Raw genomic sequence first — 6,469 nt, forward strand, 5'->3', positions numbered from 1 at the left:
GAGAGTCCCAGCTCCCAGAAGGTAGGATCTGGCCACGTGTGAAGTCATATGCCCCAGGTCCTGGACAGACATCTATCTCTATTCTGCTCCCACAAGACGGGGTGTTGGCAGGGCTGATTGCACCCCCAGAAGCTGCTGGAGGCAGAAGGAAGAGCTAGCAAGCCTGCACCCATCTTTGGGAGCCTTTCCCAGAGGGCTTGGCGGGACTGCCACCCTCGCACAGCTACTGGGAGGACAGGACAGGTGGTAAAGAAGAGGGAAGAAAGAGCTGTTGCTCACCTCTGGTGGCCCACATTCTGGGAGATCTCTTGGTCTGTAATGGGACTGGTGATCTGTCTCTCAGAGAGGTGGGAAGCTGAACACTGGCTTGTGATAGTCTCAAAGTACTTGGGAATGTGAAAATATGACTGAGCGGCTCAGATTTACAGCTGACGGAGGCAGTATGGGCACTGCAGCTTGGGCCACTGCGACCAGGCTTGGTTTCTTGTCAGGTGTCGTCTGGTTCCAGGCTCTAGGGAGTGTGGTGGTGGTGGTGGTGGTGGTGTATGTATTGTATGGGGAATCTTCAGGTTGGCCTGATTAGGCTAGGACCAGAGCCTGAAGCACTGTGCTCTGGCAGGGTACAAAGGGTGCATGAGGAAGTCTCCAAAACTCTTGCTGTGCTTGACTGGAAGGAACTGTTTAGGTCATGTTGGCCATCCACCTACCTCAAGGAGGCCTCAGTTCCTAGAGGGGAAACAATTGGACTGGGGCGTATGTGTCTTCAGAATACTTACTTACCTTGGTCCCTCAGCTTGTAGTCTCCTGACTTACCTCTGCCTCGAGGGACAAATACTTGTGCTGAGGGTTAAGCCAGGATATCCATGTCCCTCCTTAGATCCAGGGCTCAGGGAGGGTGGCACTGAGTGCCAGCTCTGCTCTCAAAGTGTATGCTCCAGTGTGGGGCTGTCACTGAGCTGGGGAATAGGTGGTGCAGAGCGAAATCAGCTGGGTCCAGCTAGGACGTGTGGACCGTTCCACAGCCAAGGTGCACCGCCCCCCCCCTTAACATTTCAAAGGATACCAAGAGCAGAAGTGCAGAATTTGGGGTGCAGGATGAATTTCTGTGTGGAGTTCTTTAACCCTGGCTTACAGGAGGGAACTGGGTCAGTGCCATCCTGAGGCTTTGAGCAGAGAGAGATTGGCTCCAGTCACTGGGTGGCAGGGAGGGACACACCGTTTATGTCTGCAGAAGGAGGCTGACATGGGGAGGGATTTGACAAGCCATGCAAGGACTGGGCCCCTACCTCAGCAATGGCTCAGCTTTCCTCCCCGAGGGAGAGGCTGTTGAGGGTGGGACAGTCTAAAGAGAGCCAGAGGGAGGGACAGAGGGGGCAGGCAGGACGGGCAAAGAACAGAGAGAGCAAAGCCAGAGTGAGAGAAAGGAGGAGGCACTGCCCTTTTGCTTTCCCTGGTGTTTCTGGCAGAGTGAAGGCAACACACCTTCCCTTGTGATGTGTGTCCTGTTTCCCTCTTCCCCCTCAGCAGGGAGGAGCCTTAGCTGGGGCTCTGACCTAATGACTGTTGTCTTTGGGGCTGCACTTTGAGGCCTGCTTGCCCCCCCCTGCCCCAGTGGGAGATCTCAGTCCCAGCCAGCTACCTTGTGATGGTTGGCACATGGGGTGTGCCTGGTTCCTGTAGGTTCTGTCCCAGAAGCAGGTGTAGATCATCACAGCTCCCACCTTTCCTGGCCACTGGGAGCCCTATCTCCGAGGTTTTCCCTCTTCGGGGTAAACTGAGTCTTACCTCTTTGCACTGGGGAGCTGAGGCAGTTGCTCCTTGCTTAGGCCCTGCTGTGGGGGAAAGACTGGAGCAGGGTTGCCATCTGGCCAGCAGCTACACCCTAGCGGGAAAGGAAACGGGACAGAGGGAGATTTCGTTTCACCATGGCGCTCCAGAAGGTCCTGTCTGTGGCTTAGCATTGTGCTACCACAGAACTGGCTGGACCTCCTCACCCCAGAAAGTGGAGGGTGTCAGGGTTGCATGGCTGTGATGATAAGCTCATCTCCAGCTGGCAGCACAGTGTTCTGGGGCACCCAGTATGGTGCCTGACACTGGGGCTGGGGAGCCCTGCTGCTAAGTTTGCACATCAAGGTCTAACATCATGAACCATTTCCTCCAACTTGGAGACCAGCACTGATGATGGAGGTGTGTGCGTGTGTGAAGGGTGTTTGTCAGGGGTGTATTTCTTTGGTTCTAACTAATGTGTGTGCATGTGTGTGCATGTGCGCATGTATGTGCGTGTGTGTTTGTGTGCACGTGTGCACGCGTGTGTAGCTGATATACATGTGGGTCTGATGCAGTGGGATATGTGTGTTGGTGTGTGTAGTACTTCTGTGGGTGTCAGTACCTATGTGAGGAGAGGGCAGCACCCAGGCCCCAGAAATGGTCCCTAGCAGTCTAAGAACTTGCTTCTTCCTTGGCGGCACAGAGGAGGTGGCACAGGCCAGTAAGGGAAGGGGATCGTCACTCTTCAGCTGTCAGAGAAATGGACTAGAAGCCTTGCATCTAGGCAGGGACAAGTCCCAAGTGGAAAGTGGACAGGCACTTATAGGAAGTGCACTGTCTCTGGACCATTGGTCAAGGGGGAAGGGGTATGGCTGCAGGACGGGTGGGAATGTCCGAGGAGTCGGCCTGTGGACCTGGGGTCTGGCTCCTGGGGCTGTGGTGGAATTGCCGATGCAGGGTTTCTGTGGGCTGTGCTGGCACTTGCGAGGCCACATAGTGGTGGTGTGTTTAAGAGCCCATGGGTGCTAGAGGAGTCTCAGTTTGACTGTACAGCACTGTGGGTTTGAGGGCAGGCATGCCAGTAGGGCTGCGTAAGCATGAGGGCACACGTGTGAGACGGTGAGCACATTTGCGTGTGGGCACATGTGGCCCCGGTGTCTGGGGACTCTCCACGATGACCTGCAAAGCTGACGGTGTGCACATCTGTGTGTAGGCACATGTGGCCCCCCGGTGTCTGGGGACTCTCCACGATGACCTGCAAAGCTGATGGTGTGCACATCTGTGTGTAGGCACATGTGACCCCCCCCCCCCCCCGGTGTCTGGAGAGAATGGTTGGGCTTTTTCAGGAACTGCCATCTGCAGGAAACATCTTATCTGACTTGAGCATTAATCCTGCCTGATCCTCCCAGGTGCTTCCTCTGGTGACCGTCCCCACACTGTCTGCTCTTAACTCCAGACCCTGTCCCCATATCCTGCTGTGTCCACCCCACCCCCACTGCCAGTTCTCTTGGACTGGAGCTTCTTCCTTAACCCTTGCCTCAGCATTGAATGTGCACCCCTCTGCGTTGGGGTGCACACACAGCAGGGCCCTGGGTGGGCTCAGGCTCAGGAGGGTGAGGACAGGAGGCTTGGACCATATCACACTCTAGGAATCTGGCCACGGCAAGAGCTCTGCCCTCTCTCCCTCGCAGCTGCCCCCTCCAGTCTGTTCGACGGTCTTTCTGGCTGAAGTCACTGTCCCCTGTCCCCAAACCACTGCATTAGCATCTTACCACACTCTGGTCATTATATTCCCTACCTGTTCACCTCTCACAGCTGAGGGTCAGCCTGATGGTTCTGCACCATCAGAATCTTTCAAGGGTTTCCATCGGCCTTTCAAGAGGATCAGATCTTCATGGGAAGTAAGGGTCTGCCCACCAGCTGCTCCACTGACCCCCTGTTTGACTCCCTACCTCTTGCTTTGGTCTGGACTTCCTCCCCTGGCTGGCCCCTCGCCACCCCCCAAGTTCCAGCTGAAGAGTACACACTCTCAGTGGAGCCTTTCTGCTCTCTCACCGCTCTGAGTCCTTAGCTCCACCTCCGTTACTCTGACGCAATCTTAGTGATGTGTTCACAGTGCAGACTCTGGCTTCCATGGACGGTCACCCCAGAGAGGATTGAAGTCTTGTCTACCTCATTCATGGCCACATCCCCAGCACCCAGAACAGAACCTGGCATGTTATAAATATTCCTGGTGAGGCATGTGTCCTGGGACATGAGGAGTTCTAAGGCAAGGAATGTGCTCAGTGTTAGGAATTTTTCCTAATGCGAGCTCTCTGCCGACGCAAACATCCCAATCAAGCCAAATCACAAGCCAAATTAAGAAATATCCAGGTTTAATGGGATTCCTGTGCTCTCAGATGGCCCCGAGGGGGAACTGGGAGGCCGTGAATGTGACCACTGCGGGGAGAGGAAAGAGACCATGAGGGGACCTTCTGGGGAAGCAGTTTAAGTAGACTGGGGGAGTGGTCAAGATTTTGGCGGGCTCGTCTTGATACTCCTCGGGGAGGAGTCAAGGCTTGGCGGGCACAGGGATGGGTTCTCCAAAGATGGAGGCCAGAGACTGGGGACTTGGGACTTACATTCCAGACTGTTTGTATAAGGGGTAACAGGAAGCTGAGGTGACATTTTGACTAACATCTAGGCTCTCTTAGAGAAAAGGGGCATTAACTCAATTATGGCTACTTCCTGCGGGCATAGGGCAATGTGAGGAAGGGGAGAGCTAGGTGTTGGTGGGTCCACGCTCAGTGAGAGGTGTGGCTGGGAAGGCATCTCATATAATGTCATCCCAGAGACGTCAGGCATCTGTTCCTAAGGGAAGGGTGAGAGCGCAGAGCCCCAAAACCATGGACATGTGTATCAGACAGTCCCAATTGATAAAGATTTTGTAAGAGGCACCCCAGGGGTGACAGCGGATCTGGCTTTGAACTTCAAGTGCCCATTTTAAAGTCTATGCCCAACCAAGTGGTAAGTCTATTACTGTGAGGCTGCTAAAATAGCTCTCAGGCCCAAAGGGGTCATGGAAATTGAATGCTAGGCATCCCTGGAGCAAACAAAGTCCACCTCATCTAAGCCTGATCTTGCCAGTCTAGCCATTGCTGAGATCAAACTCTTGGTGAAAGCTCACAGTTTCAATAAGAGTCCAATAATCAACAAAAGTAAGTATGAATGGGTCCCCCAAAACCCTATAGCATAGACAAGAAAAAGGGACTCACAAGACACAGCCGCTGTAACCCAGGAGCTGGTTTTAGTGTGGCATGGAAAGCTCAGATTGTGGACTAGGGGGTTTTTGACACGTGGCCACGTGGGACCTCCAAGATGTTAGGAATTTTTCCTAATGTGAGCTCTCTGCTGAGGTAAAAATCCCAATCAAGCCAATCTTGACCACTTCCCCAGTCTACTTAAACTGCTCCCCCAGAAGGTCCCCTTGTGGTCCCCACCTCCCGTGGTCGCATTTGTGGCCTTCCAGTTCCCCCTGGGACCCACCCGAGAGTGCAGGAATCCCATTAAACCTAGATATTTCTTAATTTGGCTTGTTGTGATTTGGCTTGATTGGGATTTTTGCGTAGGCAGAGAGCTCGCATTAGGAAAACATTCCTAACACTCAGGGTCACCAAAATGGGAGTGGGTGAACCCAGGACACCTTGCTTTTCATAGAAGTGATGATGGGCACTCATTGATATGACTGGAGGGCTTGCTTTCTGGAACCTTCCACTGCTTTGAGGGCCTAAGGACACTTCTCTCCTGGAGCCTGGGGCATGGTGGGAATAAGGGCCAAGTCCTAAGTCTAAGCATAGCTGCCAGTAGAGATGCCTCAATCCCCAGCTCAAACCTGGGCAACTGTGGGTTTTTGTTGTTGTTTTGGTTTTGGAGTACAATAGACTTTCAATGGGGAAAAGAACCCCGAGTGTCTGCAGCTCTGAGGTATTGGCAGCTGGGCTGGAAACAGCACTCTGCTTCTGAGACAGTCAGCGCTTTCAAGATGGAGGCCTTGGCAGTCAGGCCTTAGAGAGAAGAGGCTAGGGCAGAGCAGGGCATCTGGTGGGAAGGACCTGGATCCTGGGAACATGGTAGGAAGGGCACAAAACAACTAAAGTTCCAAGTATGGCTCCACTGTCTCCTGACTTGGAGAGCTTGGGAAAGGTACCTAGATTCTCACTGCTTCGCGTTCCCCCATGCAGGTTTGGTGTAGCACTCTCCGGCTTTTGATGGCTTTGGGGTTTAAATCTGATCGTTTTTTAAGAAATGGGACAGGGCAGGGCCTATGGAAAGCCCAATGTAGTTGTTATTGTGAACCAAGGCTTGTGGGTGGTATGTGTCTGGGGCAGCAACGAATGTAGGGCAACAGAAGGTCCCTGCAGACTCTCACTAGAGGCAGGAAAGTCCAATGGTTAAATCCAGACTCCAGACAGTATTAGCATAGGCTGGTGACTCTCCTAGTCAGGATTACTACTGCCGTGATGAAACACCATGACCAAAAGCAAGTTGGAGGCAAACGATTAATTTTACTTATGTTTCCACATCCCTGTACCATCACTGAAGGAAGTCGGGGCAGGAACACAAGCAGGGCAGGAACCTGGAGGCAGGAGCTGATGCAGAGGCCATGGAGGGAGGAGGGTTGCTTACTGGCTTGTTCCCCATAGCTTGCTCAATCTGCTTTCTT

Source organism: Microtus ochrogaster (assembly GCF_000317375.1).
Source record: "Microtus ochrogaster isolate Prairie Vole_2 chromosome 14 unlocalized genomic scaffold, MicOch1.0 chr14_random_1, whole genome shotgun sequence".
Classification (NCBI taxonomy): domain Eukaryota; kingdom Metazoa; phylum Chordata; class Mammalia; order Rodentia; family Cricetidae; genus Microtus; species Microtus ochrogaster.